Here is a 16,139-nt window from a genome sequence, read left to right on the forward strand (position 1 = left end):
AGATAAGCAATCCAAATGACTTGATAAGGGGTGAACTAAAAGATTGTATTATACTGTCAGGTTTGAGGTAACAGTAGGTTATACTTTGTGTATAATGTATTAAGGGGAGATAATCAATCCAAATGACTTCATAGGGGGTGAACATTAAAGATTTGTTTTATACTGTCAGGTTTGAGGTAACAGTAGGTTATACTTTGTGTATAATGTATTAAGGGGAGATAATCAATTGAAATGACTTCATAGGTGGTGAACAATAAAGATTTGTTTAGTACCATCAGGTTTGGGGTAACGGTAGGTTATATATCCCTTGTGTATAATGTATTAAGGGGAGATAATGAATCCAAATGACTTCATCAGGGGTGAACAAATAAATTGTTTTATGCTGACAGGTTTGAGGTAATGGTAGGTTATACTTTGTTAAGTCTCCCAAACAAAGTTTGGAGACTTATTGTTTTTGCTCAGTTCTTATTATTTTTATTATTCTTCTTTTTCTTTTTCTTTTTCTTTTTCTTTTTCTTTTTCTTCCGCCACATTAAAAATGAACTTGTCCGCAGCGTTTCTCCATAACCCCTGGTCAGATTAACTTAGGGTTTCATAGAATGTTAGACTAATATGTCTAGGTGAGCCATCGATCTTTCGTTTGTGGATTGGGGTCTTTTAAGGGGTATTTTGGGGGGCAGAAAGAAGGGAGGGGTTTACTATAGAACCCTATGGGATTTTTTTTTCTAAAATTTTCAAATGAATATAACTTGAAAACTATAAGTGATAGATACATGTAGTCTTCAGAAATGATTAAAGGACAATAAAACAAATCACATGAAATATAGAAGGAGTCCCTGGGGGTCCTCCCCACCCTGTTCAATTTGAAAATGTGCTATTATCTTGTAAACGGTCCAGATCCCCACCCCTAAACCATATATATTCTTGTAGGGGACAATAAAACAAATGAAATGAAATAAAAGGGAAGTCCCTAGGGGGTCACCCCACCCCCTCTTGTTTGAAAACTTGTAAACGGTCAACATCCCCACCCCTTAACCATATATATTCTTGTATGGGACAATAAAACTAATCAAATGAAATGTAGGTAAAGTCCCTGGGGGATATCACCACCCCCTCCTGTTTGAATACTTGTAAATGGTGGAGATCCCCACTCGTAAGCCATATATATTTTTTTATGAGACAAAAAATCAAATCAAATGAACATGGGACAATATGAATGGTGAGTTATGGGAGCTTTGTTTGGGAGACTTCGTAACAGCATCCTGTTACAATTACTTCTTGTTTATAATGAATTAATGGGAGATAATCAATCCAAATGACTTGAAAGTATGTAAACAAAAAGATTGTTTTATACTGTCAGGTTTGAGGTAACGGTAGGTAATACTTTGTGCATAATGTATTAAGGGGAGATAATCAATCCAAATGACTTCATAGGGGGTGAACAATAAAGATTTGTTTTATACTGTCAGATGTGAGGTAATGATCGGTTATATTTTGTGTATAATGTATTAAGGGGATATGATTAATGCAAATGACTTAATAGGTGGTGAACAATAAAGATTTGTTTAATACCGTCAGGTTTGAGGAATAGGTAGGTTATATATCCCTTGTGTATAATGTATTAAGGGGAGATAATCAATTGAAATGACTTCATATGGGATGAAGGGGACATTGATGGATATCAAGAATGTTGATCGAACATGAAATGAAAATTAACGGACGTCTTACGGACATGAACAGATTGTAAAACGTAATCTTTTCGGCGTCTGTTTGCGCTATCCGTTAAGGTGTAAACGGTGCTAAAATCTCCGGTCACACCTGACCAGATAGCACGAACGGATAACTTTTTTTCAATCCGTTCGTATCCGTGAAATGAGTGTTGTTATCCGTTAGACGTCCGTCCATATCTGTTTCATTTGTTCAGTATCCACTTGATCAGTCGACGTCCGGTTGGTCAGGTGGAAAAATTTAAGCATGTTAAAAACCTTTGAACAGACGTTCAACGGATGAAGTGTCCAGTAGGCGTCTGTTTTTTTTTTTTTTTTGTGATACTTGTACCTTCTGTGTTCGTTTTGTATGCGTAACTTGTCCGTTATACATCTGTTGGAGGTCCGGTAGACAGGTTCACTAACAGACTTTAGGTAGCAATAAAAAAATACTAAAATTTGCCCTTATGAATTTTACCATCCCTTTTTCCTTTCTTTCTTTTAATATCAAGCTTACTGTTTGTGCCATATATGGGCATATGTATGTAATCAGAATCTTCCATAGATTTTATATCCAGTATATAAAATGGTAAAATAGAATTTCTTTTTGGTGTATCCATGGCAACAATCTGCATTTATATGTTATAAAATATTGCAAAAAGGGGGGGGAAGATGTCACATATTTCCCCAAAATTTGGCTAAAAGTAGAATTTCAATCTCTTGAAGTAATACCTTTTCTGAAACTGTGTACATATATCATTCAGCAAATCCAATGAAAATCATATGTCTTTCGTCTCATTTTTTTGTAAAATTGCGTCAAAAACTTTGTGTAGAAAAAGAGTGTTTGTAAACAGTACATTAATTTCTGGACCGGTAGCCGGTCTAGCTATGAAAATACGGATTATCAAACAGAAAACAGCCCATAGAACATGTAAAAAATAATCTTGATGCACTTATAAACCATCTTTGAAGGCTAAATTAGCACTCATCTGTCAAAAAATTAATTTTGTTACACAATAACTTTCCTATTTGAAAAATCCACAGGGGCCAAAATTCGAAACTAAACTCCTAACTGTGTATTGCTACCTTACCGGACGTAAAAAGGATAAAATGGATGCGAGACGGACATGAACGGAAGGATAGCAGAACGATAATTGATTATAAAACACATACATACCAATTGAAAATCGTGTCAGAAAAAGCAATTATTGGTATGTTGGTTTTCTTAAGTATCATTAATATTAATGGCTTTTAATAGCTCACTACATGTATGTGGTATGGGCTTTGATCATTGATGAAGGCCGTATGGTTATCTATAGTTGTTAATTTCTGTATCATGTTGGTCACTTGTGGAGAGATCACCTCGACCTGTCATAGTCAGAAGGAGAACTGTTTTAGGACAGAATGTAGAACTATCTGCTGACACTGTAAGACAGTTCTAACCTAGAACTGATTTGGTCAGTTCTACCTAGAACTGATTAACACAGTTCAACCTGGAACTGCTGCTGACAGTTCCCCCTAGAACAGTTTTAGACAGTTCTACCTAGATCTTTGGTCAGTTCAATGACTAGAATAGTTCTACGGCTAAAAACTTTCTTCAAATAGAACAGTTCTACGATTAGAAAGAATCTGATATATGTTAAAAAATTATAAGTTACAATGTACAGAGGAGATCATTTCTAGCCTCTCATTAGAACTGTCAGAATAATCTGTCATTGAACTGTTCTAAACTATCCTAGAACAGTTCTAAGCAGAACTATCAGAATCAGTTGTAGGTAGAACAGTTTTAGACAGTTCTACCCTAGAACCGATCCTGAAAGTTCTACCTAGAACTGATTCTGATAGTTCTGCTTAGAACTGTTCTATGGTAGTTTACAACAGTTCAATGACAGATTATTATGACAGTTCTAAAGATTTTTGATCGGGTTGTCTCTTTTACACCTTCCCCGGTTCCATTCTACATTTTATGTAAACGAAACAGTAACTAATCAAAACAACAGTACCTATAGAGGGGACCATAAAGTATTCAACAATGAAAAGGTTTATGTACATATCATCCTCTAATTTCTAAAGTGTCCTTATAGTTGATAACATGTGTAATTACATTGAACACAAATAATCACATTACCGCCATCATGACTTAATAAAAAAAAAGATGTGGTATACTTGCCAATGAAACAACTCTCCACAAGAGACCAAAATGACACAGAAATTAACACTTTAGGACTCCTGACTTAGGACAGACACATTCATACAGCAAAGGTTATCAAAAGGTTTGACAAATGTTACAATATAAGAAGTAAGGTAAATGAGTTTTTCATGATGTCAGGATAATATTCTAACTATTTTCAATCATATTTCTTCACAGGTATTTTGTTGATAGCGGTATCTTCAAAGGAAAGCGGAAAAAAGGCTTAAAGCATGCTTCTGATACGAAAAAAACCATTTACAATATAGGACAAAAAAGAAGACGCATTGAACATCATCCTCCAATTATCCGCTGAATATAGATATTAATTCATCTACGTTTACATATGACCAACACGGAAGTATTTGGTCAAAGGATTGCAAGGACACACTCTTTAATAGTACTATTCCTTCAACTAATAAGAACAATTGTTTAGAGGAAGATGAACTCTTGTCAAGCCTTGACTGTTCATTTGAATCGTTGGACATCACAGACGAGGATATAGAAGGACATTCTCGTTACGATGATATTTCATCATTATTGCCAGTTGTATTGGAACAAATGGAAAAAGTTGGAAAGGGTGATATTTTGTTAAAATTTTTAAACCTTATGAGTGAGGGTCATTTCCCAACCTACAATATCGCCTTTTCGTTGTTTTGCAATGTAGTAGAACGGTTTTCCAAGGAAGATTCTCTGCATATGAGATATTCTGACAGTACTCTTCAGTTTTTATACGACCGCAAAAATTGAAAATTTTTTGGTCGTATATTGGTATGATGTTGGCGTCGTCGTCCGAATACTTTTAGTTTTCGCACTCCAACTTTAGTAAAAGTGAATAGAAATCTATGAAATTTTAACACAAGGTTTATGACCACAAAAGGAAGGTTGGGATTGATTTTGGGATGTTTGGTTCCAACAGTTTAGGAATTAGGGGCCAAAAGAGGGCCCAAATAAGCATTATTCTTGGTTTTCGCACAATAACTTTAGTTTAAGTAAATAGAAATCAATGAAATGTAAACACAAGGTTTAAGACCACAAAAGGAAGGTTGGGATTGATTTTGGGAGTTTTGGTCCCAACAGTTTAGGAATTAGGGGCCAAAAAGGGGCCCAAATAAGCATTATTCTTGGTTTTCGCACCATAACTTTAGTATAAGTAAATAGAAATCTATGAAATTTAAACACAAGGTTTATGACCATAAAAGAAAGGTTGGGTTTGATTTTGGGAGTTTTGGTCCCAACAGTTTAGGAATAAGGGGCCCAAAGGGTCCAAAATTGAACTTTGTTTGATTTCATCAAAAATTGAATAATTGGGGTTCTTTGATATGCCAAATCTAACTGTGTATGTAGATTCTTAAGTTTTGGTCCCGTTTTCAAATTGGTCTACATTAAGGTCCAAAGGGTCCAAAATTAAACTGATTTTAACAAAAATTGAATCCTTGGGGTTCTTTGATATGCTGAATATAAAAATGTACTTAGATTTTTGATTATTGGTCCTGTTTTCAAGTTGGTCCAAATCGGGGTCCAAAATTATACTTTGTTTGATTTCATCAAAAATTGAATAATTGGGGTTCTTTGATATGCCAAATCTAACTGTGTATGTAGATTCTTAATTTTTGGTCCCGTTTTCAAATTGGTCTACATTAAAGTCCAAAGGGTCCAAAATTAAACTAAGTTTGATTTTAACAAAAAATGAATTCTTGGGCTTTTTTGATATGCTGAATCTAAACATGTACTTAGATTTTTGATTATGGACCCAGTTTTCAAGTTGGTTCAAATCAGGATCCAAAATTATTATATTAAGTATTGTGCAATAGCAAGAAATTTTCAATTGCACAGTATTCAGCAATAACAAGAAATCTTCAATTGCACAGTATTGTGCAATAGCAAGAAATTTTCAATTGCGCAATAGCAAGAAATCTTCAATTTCACAGTATTGTGCAATAGCAAATATTTTCAATTGCACAGTATTGCACAATAGCAAGAAATATCTAATTGCACAATATTGTGCAATAGCAAGAAATTTTCAATTGGAGTTATCTTTCTTTGTTCAGAATAGTAGTTGAATCAACTTAAATCATTGTTTTACAATATACAATGTATATTCACTTTTACTACCAACCAATCTTTACCATTCAGTGATAACAAGCACTTTATTTTACATTTTAATATTTTATGATGTATTTAAGAGTAGTTATTGTTGCAAACTGCATTAGAAATTTGAATTGATATCAGTTTTGGAAAAGGGGAAAGGGGGATGTGAAAAGAAAATGGGGGGGGGGTTAAATTTTTCTTATTTCAGATTTCATAAATAAAAAGAAAATTTCTTCAAACATTTTTTTGAGAGGATTAATATTCAACAGCATAGTGAATTGCTCAAAGGCAAAAAAAAATATTTTAAGTTCATTAGACCACATTCATTCTGTGTCAGAAACCTATGCTGTGTCAACTATTTAATTTTAGATTTAAATAAGAAATCTTTAATTGATTTGTAAAATCTTGACATTTGTTTTGTGTAGAAAACCCATATAATGTCAAAAATTTGATCACAATCCAAATTCAGAGCTGTATCACGCTTGTATGTTTTGTCCATACTTGCCCCAACTGTTCAGGGTTCGACCTCTGCAGTCGTATAAAGCTGCACCCTGTGGAGCACCTGGTTTTGGATTGGTCGCAAATTGTTTGGTGGCAGATTTCTTCGTTTTATGTCTGGTATGAAAAATGAAACAGAACAGCTGACAAATGCAACAACTCGTTTCGACCCACTTAAATCTCGTATAAATTTTACATGTCCGTCTGAAAGCATTCTTTGGGATTTAAATCCATTTGGAAATGATTTGCCTGTAACATTTGAGTCTTGTATAATGGAGAAAATGATCGAATATAAAGCTATTCGTAATATGGATTCAAAGACGTTTGTTCTTATGTTTGATGGGGGAAAAAGTCAAAAGAGGCGCTGATGTAGATCTGTTGGGGTTTGAAAAAGACATGACGTTACAACAGAGTCAAGAAGTGAGAGACCAAGATATAGAAGCTTTACGTTCACTTGAAATAACTTAACCAAATACAAGAAACAACAAATGATGTGTTCTTGACACCTAAAGATATGAAAGCTAATGTCTTAAATCAGCTAAAGGCTACAAACATTATATTGTCAAGACATCTACACGAGCTGAGAAACCTAAAATGTAAAAAAGAATATGCACTGAACAAACTGATGGAAAAAGTCGATGGAGTTGATAGGAGAAAATCAAAATTTGCATTTTCTATTGACTTGTGCAAAACAAACATCTGGAAGATAGAAAACGTTATTGAACAAATAACAAATTTTCAAAAATGCCTTTGCAAAACTGGTGCTTTCGTTAACGGTGTCGGTCATTTATATGCTAAATTGAACATTATCAATTTTGGTATGAAAAATGAAACAGAACAGCTGACAAATGCAACAACTCGTTTCGACCCACTTAAATCTCGTATAAATTTTACATGTCCGTCTGAAAGCATTCTTTGGGATTTAAATCCATTTGGAAATGATTTGCCTGTAACATTTGAGTCTTGTATAATGGAGAAAATGATCGAATATAAAGCTATTCGTAATATGGATTCAAAGACGTTTGTTCTTATGTTTGATGGGGGAAAAAGTCAAAAGAGGCGCTGATGTAGATCTGTTGGGGTTTGAAAAAGACATGACGTTACAACAGAGTCAAGAAGTGAGAGACCAAGATATAGAAGCTTTACGTTCACTTGAAATAACTTAACCAAATACAAGAAACAACAAATGATGTGTTCTTGACACCTAAAGATATGAAAGCTAATGTCTTAAATCAGCTAAAGGCTACAAACATTATATTGTCAAGACATCTACACGAGCTGAGAAACCTAAAATGTAAAAAAGAATATGCACTGAACAAACTGATGGAAAAAGTCGATGGAGTTGATAGGAGAAAATCAAAATTTGCATTTTCTATTGACTTGTGCAAAACAAACATCTGGAAGATAGAAAACGTTATTGAACAAATAACAAATTTTCAAAAATGCCTTTGCAAAACTGGTGCTTTCGTTAACGGTGTCGGTCATTTATATGCTAAATTGAACATTATCAATTTTGAATCAACAAAACTTGAGAATTGTAAAATCACCTGAAAAGCTGCCAAGTAGTGTGAACGTTTCTGATTTAGTTACTGTCAAGCAAAGGTCAGAGAAATGGTTCAAAGAGAGGTCAAAAATGAAAGTGACTGGTAGAACAATATATAGAGCTCTGGGCTGTGATGGTTTGAAGTTTCAAAAAGAACATTTCGACTCTGTTTTAAATGGTATATCACCTGGACGAAAAGGAAGCGACTTTTTGTTGAATTATTCGTTAGAGTTTATATGTAGCCGATGATGAACCCGGTATACCAGCAATAGAAAGATTTAAAAAACAAATGCACCTAATAAATTGGCTAAAACAGGACGTTGACTTTGGAGATTTTCCCCCATACGGTGCTCGGATAAAGGGGTTGTCGCATATACTCTACGAAGGACTTTGAAGCAGCAATGAAGCAAAGTTGTTCCTTTATGCACTGTCTAAGAAAGTAACATACTGTGTCCGAGCGCCAAATACTCTTTGCTCTGAATCTTTTTTCAGCACTATGCAAGAGATGGATCCCTGGGGACAAGGTGTGCTTACTAAAGAAGGAGTGGAAAAACATATTTCTGATTTCACAAGCATCACTGCAATGAAGATGAAAAATGATAAGTAGGTACAACTTTCAATTAAATAAGTTTTGTTTTGTTCATTTAAAATTGATAAATGCACAAACTATTCCTGGGTATGAAAAGCATGGGTGCTTACATATATGTTTAACCTCGTCGTATTCTTTGCATTTCTGCCTCGTGTTGCAGGATCGTAGTCAATGAATTGGTGCCTGTCTAGCATTTGTGGTTTCCTTTTATATAAACGGTCGTCATTTTTCTCTATGCATTCGATTGACATTTCGTATTCAGTTTTTTAAGCTTCATTTAAATAATTTATGGATTTTGTCAATTGTTGGATCTGCCTAAGCACCTGTTCTGAATTGAGTTGTTGAGTTTTATTTATTTTTTTTTTGATAGAAGGTGATTTGCAGTTATACCACATTCAAAAACTTTAACACCTTGACTCATTCTATTACAGACCTCTGAGACTACACATAGTTACTAAAAGATAGTTCAAAGTCAATACCAACAAATTAAACAAAAGGTTTTTATGCAAATTGTATTCATTATAATTTTACTTGTACACATATAGTTTTAACATTTCACATCCTAAATAATAGGCGAAATAACATGACGGTTGTGTAAAGAGATTTATCATAAATTTTACATTTATTCATTACTTCTTATTTGACCTTTCTTCCACAGACCATTTTTTATAAGAACTAAAAAGGATGCAGCTTATCCGTCTGTTTCAACTGAGAATGACATAAGTGTAGAGGACCCAAACATGGAAGATGACGACTCTTTAAATTGCTTCTGTAGAACAAATGGTTGGATTTGTTGTATAATTCCAAAGTAAGTTAATTGTTTAAACTCAAATGCAACATTGTCCCCTTTTGTTTTAAAGAGTTGACTCACAATCCATTTTAAGGAAACATTGCTCGGTTTGATTTTTTTATAAATCAATGAGATAACTTCGTTTAATGAATAAACCAGAAGCAGCAAATACAAGTAAATGTAGGATATTATAAGCCCTATTTGTTTTCTTTTCTGAAAATGTAAAACAAAGATGTCTTATTAAATTCAAAATTATTATCTCCCCTTGATTTGAAAAGCTAGGATTTTTTATGGAACTGTTAACTAAACTTTATCTTTTTTATAGTTTAGTTCTTAAATTTCAAATTTTATGTATCAATGTCGTATATTAAATAAGTCTTGGTAAGATATTATTCAACCCCAAAAGTATTTTGAAACAGTCCAGAAGAGATTATCAGTAAAAGATCACACTGGCCAAATCTACCCCAATGAGAAAATTTGTGTCGAAATACGCACCTGTTGGAGTACCTCTTAAGATTATCATAAAAGATTATATAAAATAATTTCTCCAAAAAATGAAAAAAAATGCAATGCTTAATGAACTGATTTCAAGAGAGGAAATAATTGGACCATTTTTGTCGAGCCTGCAACTTTTGTTGCAGAAAGCTCGACATAGGGATTAGTGATCCGGCGGCGGTGGCGTTACCTCACTTCTTAAAAGCTTTATATTTTAGAAGGTGGAAGACCTGGGTGCTTCATACTTTGTATATAGATGCTTCATGTTACGAAGTTTCTGTCAGTCACATGTCCAATGTCCTTGACCTCATTTTCATGGTTCAGTGACCACTTGAAAAAAAAGTTCAATTTTTTTGTAATGTTGAATTCTCTCTTATTATAAGTAATAGGATAACTATATTTGATATGTGCGTACTTTGCAAGGCCCTCATGTCTGTCAGACAGTTTTCACTTGACCTCGACCTCATTTCATGGATCAGTGAACAAGGTTAAGTTTTGGTGGTCAAGTCCATATCTCAGATACTATAAGCAATAGGGCTAGTATATTCGGTGTATGGGAGGACTGTAAGGTGTACATGTCCAACTGGCAGGTGTCATCTGACCTTGACCTCATTTTCATGGTTCAGTGGTCAAAGTTAAATTTTTGTGTTTTGGTCTGTTTTTCTCATACTATATGCAATAGGTCTACTATATTTGTTGTATGGAATGATTGTAGGATGTACATGTCTAGCGGGCAGATGTCATGTGACCTTGAACTCATTTTCATGGTTCAGTGGTCAAAAGTAAGTTTTTGAGTTTTGGTCTTTTTATCTAATACTATATGCCAAAGGTCAACTATATTTAGTGTATGGAAATATTTTATGATCTTTATGTCAGTCGCGCAGGTTTTATTTGACCGTGACCTCATTTTCACAGTTCATTGCACAGTGTTAAGTTTTTGTGTTTTGGTCTATTTTTCTTAAACTATAAGTAATGGGTCAACTATATATGTTGTACAGAAGCATTGTTAGCTGTACATGTCTGCCTGGCATGGTTCATCTGACCTTGAAATCATTTTCAAGGTTCATTGGTCTTTGTTTAGTTATCTATCTTGGTTAATGTTAAGTTTATGTGACAGTTGTAATAAAGCTTAGCTTTATACTTAGGACTATCAACATAATATCAATGATTAGTATAGAAGGCGAGACATTTCAGCATGTGCACTCTTGTTATTGAATTAGAAGAGGAAGCTATCTATGTTCGTTAGTCAAATCAGAAATGTAATACTAGTACAAATGTAACTATAATTCTCTTGCGATGTCATTGTTATCATCATTCTACAATATAATCAATTTTCATTTCAGAGACCATTTTTTTGACACCAAAGCAAGAACAAGACGAACAAGAAAAGTCAAACCGTTCAAGTTCACCAATCTAAAAGAGCAAGCTAAAGGAAATTTACCCATAAGAACTCAATATTCGTATCGCATAAATGAGACAAAGATCCTTCCTTCAAAACGCTTAGGATTGAATAGTGTTTAGGTTTTTGTGTTTTATTCTGAATTTCGAGTATGAATAAAATTTTTACATTTGTGATATTTTCTGACATAATGCCTCGTCCTCATTTCAATGCTCGAATGGCTGGTATAGGTGTTTTCATTTATCTTTGATAGTTCAACTTGTTTAAAGAATATAAATTTTCTTTTAAAAATTATCAAAATAGCAAGCAAGAATTAAGTCAAAGAGATCGCAAGCAAGCAATAAAAGTTCGTTTTAATTTTTGGGTTTTTTTGCCATATATTGAATATTTAAAAGCGGTATATGAAAAATTTTCTATGTTTGATGATCAAAAAAAAAAACTTGTAGATCTTTTCATGCTAATGATATTTTCTATCAAAACTATTTTTTATCTAATGATGATTTTGGTCAATTTTAGTTCCAATGGACTTAGTCGTTTCAAAGGAGTAGATTTCGAAAAATGTCGACAGACGAAAAACGGCGACGGAATCCAAATGATGAGATTGTGTGCTATCACTAGCTCATTGAATATCAAAACTATACTGTGTTTTAGAAAAGCAGAGGCGGATTTAGGGGGGGGGGGGCCAGGGGGCCTGGGCCCCCCTTTTTTGGGAAAAAATTTTGTTGCTTATATAGGGAATCACTGAAGCGTGACTGGAGCCGGCCCCCTCTTAGGTCAGTCAGTGGGCCCCAACTTATGAAAATTTCTGGATCTGCCACTGAAAAGCATTGAAATACTGTTAAGTGTTGATATTCGGTGCAAATGCTTGTATTTTTCATATTGACTTTAGACGATTTTACTGAAATTGATTAACAAGAAGTTCTGATTAGTTCCAGTTGTTTCTTATGTTTCTATTTACCTAAATAGTCTCCTATTTATTATACCCCCGCTTTAAAAAAGGGGGGGTATACTGTTTTACCTCTGTCTGTCTGTCCGTCCGTCCGTCAGTCCGTCCGTCAGTCAGTCCGTCCCATGAAACTTTTGTCACATTTTTCTCAGGAACTACACATCCACCCTTTCTGTAATTTGGTATCAACATTTATATATGTCAGCCATACCGTGTGATGCGTTTTCAGATTCATCACTTGACAACTTCCTGTTTACCGAACACTTGTCTGATTTTACACATGAGAGCCAAGTTGAAAATTTTCGTCACATTTTTCTCAGGAACTACAATACAAGGATTTCTGAAATTTGGTTTCAGGATTTATATAAGTCAGCTATACCGTGTGATGCGTTTTCAGATTCATCACTCTACAACTTCCTGTTTACCGAACACTTGTATGATTTTACACATGATAGCCAAGTTGAAAATTTTCGTCACATTTTTCTCAGGAACTACAATACAAGGATTTCTGAAATTTGGTTTCAGGATTTATATAAGTCAGCTATACCGTGTGATGCGTTTTCAGATTCATCACTCGACAACTTCCTGTTTACCGAACACTTGCATATTTTTACACTATTAATATTATCCACTTGCGGCGGGGGTATCATCAGTGAGCAGTAGCTCGCAGTTTCACTTGTTTCATTTGATAATCTATACATACAGTGTGTCTTTCTATGATTTGATTTACGCTATTGTGTCAGATAAGGTTGAAGATTGGTACCTTTTAAAAACTTTAAACCCGCTGCATTTGTTTGCAATTGTCCTACGTGAGAATTATCATGTTAAGTAGTTGTCTTTTTTCTATGTGGTACATAAATGTTTCTCGTTTTATTTTTTTATAAAGATTATATCGTTTGAATGATTTTACACTAGAAACTTTTGGAACCCTTTGTAGGTTGATGTTCAATGTGGAAGACCGTACTTCGATATATAATTGTTTACTTTTACAAATTGTAATCTGGATTGAGAGTTGTCTCCTTGGCACTCATACCACATCTCAAATCTTAGATATATATAAGCGTGGTAGATTTTTTGTGAATTAAAGATTGATTTGTTTAGCCGAAAAATCTTGACGATAAATTTGTAGAGTGTTATTACCACAAAACACCAGCAATATGGGCTATGTAGATATTTCAGTTTGCGTTTAAAAAAAAGAACAAAGGGAAAGAAAAAAACAAAACCAGAACAAAAACATCATGTATTCGCTCGTAAATAATGTAATGTAAGTAAATGAAACAATAAATGAAATACAAAGAGAAACAGTCTCAGTTAAGAAGTATGTAAATACATTCCAAAAATAACAAAAACAAAAAATATCTATAAAATAGAATAGGACAACAAATGTAAAATAGTAATACAGTAAGAAAATCAAAAGAGATAGAATGTAAAAAAATAACAAATGTAAAATAAAATTGGAAGATAAAAAAAAACTAATATATAACAAATGATAAACAAAGAGAACAAATGCATCTAACACTAGCATTTTTAAAAAAATGGCCGGGGTGCAGAAAAAGCCGTTATCAATATGAGATAGACTATAAAAGGAGTTTTTAAATATTACAACAAAATTTGATAACGAATTTTCGCTTCTTCAAAAGTTATGCTATACTTCTAAGAGGTTTGAAATCTGTAAACTGAGTTTGGTACAAAAAAGGAAAAAATGTACAATTTGAATTTCAAAAACTTTTATTTTACTTCATTTTCAAGTCTTTGCATCAGTATTGTTTTCATTTGTACCATTTACAAATGAAAACAATACTGATGCAAAGACTTGAAAATGAAGTAAAATAAAAGTTTTTGAAATTCAAATTTACAAATGAAAACAATACTGATGCAAAGACTTGAAAATGAAGTAAAATAAAAGTTTTTGAAATTCAAATTGTACATTTTTTCCTGGAAAAAATTGTGAATCTAGGTTGAAATCAATTATTATGGTTCATTATACAGTATGGGCGTCCTCGGCCAACTATATAAGCTGGTTTTGCATTTTGTGCAACCCGGCCATAAACTGACAAAACGATCAAACTAAAGAAAAGTTGCACTTATTGGACAAAATGTATATTTCCAATGACTAACTTCCTGAGCAAAAAATGAAGCAAATTGCTTATTAATCTTTTTGATATACTAGTATACATGTAAATGTCATTCTTTAAATTTATTTATTTATTCAAAACACGGGCATAGTAAACATCATGCACCAATAGCATAGTTGTATTATGAAGACCTATAAAGGTTACCAGGAAAAGCCTCCTTGAAGTAATCAGTTGAAAAATACATTTTGTCTCACTAAATCTACTATCAGAAATTCAAGATCCTACCTAGTAAGTGTAAATTTCATTTTTTATTAGCTCACCTGACCTGAATAGTCAATTTTTCTCATCACTTGGCGTCCGTCGTCCGTAAACTTTTCAAAAATATTCTCCTCTGAAACTACTGGGCCAAATTTAACCAAACTTGGCCACAATCATCCTTGGGGTATCTAGTTTAAAAAATGTGTCCGATGACCTGGCCATCAAACCAAGATGGCCACCATGGCTAAAAATAGAACACAGGGGTAACATGCAGTTTTTGGCTTATAACTCAAAAACCAAAGCATTTAGGGCAAATCTGACATGGGGGTAAAATTGATAATCAGGTCAAGATCTATCTGTCCTGAAATTTTCAGATGAATCCGACAACCCGTTGTTGGGTTACTGCCCCTGAATTGGTCATTTTAAGGAAATTTTGCTGTTTTTGGTTATTATCTTGAATATTATTATAGATAGAGATAAACTTTAAACAGCAATAATGTTCAGCAAAGTAAGATTTACAAATAAGTCAACATGACTGAAATGGTCAGTTGACCCCTTTATGAGTTATTGCCCTTTATAGTCAATTTTTAACCATTTTTCGTAAATCTTAGTAATCTTTTACAAAAATCTTCTCCTCTGAAACTACTGGGCCAAATTTAACCAAACTTGGCAACAATCATCTTTGGGGTATCTAGTTTAAAAAATGTGTCGGGTGACCCGGCCATCCAACCAAGATGGCCGCCATGGCTAAAAATAGAACACAGGGGTAACATGCAGTTTTTGGCTTGTAACTCAAAAACCAAAGCATTTAGAGCAAATCTGACCGGGGTTTAATTGTTTATTAGGTCAATTTCTATCTGCCCTGAAATTTTCAGATGGATCGGACAACTGGTTGTTGGGTTGCTGCCCCTGAATTGGTAATTTTAAGGAAATTTTGCAGTTTTTGGTTATTATCTTGAATACTATTATAGAGATAAACTGTAAACAGCAATAATGTTCAGCAAAGTAAGATCTACAAATAAGTCAACATAACCAAAATTGTCAGAGACCTCCTTAAGGATTTATTGTCCTTTATAGTCAACATTGAACAACTTTTCGTCATTTTTGTAACTTGTACAAAAATCTTCTTTTCTAAAACTATGGGCCACAATCATTACTAGGGTATCTATTTTTAAAAAAAGTGTAATGACCCTGCCTACCAACCAAGATGGCAGACATCAGTAAATACAGTAACAGGTGAGCGACACAGGCTCTTGAGAGCCTCAAGTTTGGGTTTTTTATGTAACGTGAGGGATACTAAATCTATGTACTTTCCTTGTGTTTGGTTGACAGGTGTCTAGTCAGAGGTGACTCGTATTTGTACTCTTTTCCACATACAGTACACAGACGTGTTTGTTGGGTATTGTGTTTAATTTGTTCGTGTCTATGCAAATTTCTCTGATGTGTATATTCAGATGTGCATTTTGGACACTTGAAGTTTTTTTCTTGTGTGTTTCCACAGCCTAATTTGTGCTCCTGGTACGTCCTAAACCGAAATAAATGTTTTACAACAATTATCACA

At 33.7% G+C, this 16,139-nt stretch overlaps 1 long non-coding RNA gene across 1 annotated transcript; it reads left to right on the forward strand.

Moving 5' to 3' along the window:
* Window positions 1-7,305: 7,305 nt before the first annotated feature.
* On the forward strand, window positions 7,306-11,472 carry LOC143072561 (uncharacterized). Its single transcript, XR_012977236.1, has 3 exons — window positions 7,306-8,629; window positions 9,274-9,423; window positions 11,244-11,472. It is a non-coding gene; the product is annotated as an uncharacterized LOC143072561 (long non-coding RNA).
* Window positions 11,473-16,139: the final 4,667 nt, after the last annotated feature.

Source organism: Mytilus galloprovincialis, chromosome 4, assembly GCF_965363235.1.
Source record: "Mytilus galloprovincialis chromosome 4, xbMytGall1.hap1.1, whole genome shotgun sequence".
Classification (NCBI taxonomy): Eukaryota; Metazoa; Mollusca; class Bivalvia; order Mytilida; family Mytilidae; genus Mytilus; species Mytilus galloprovincialis.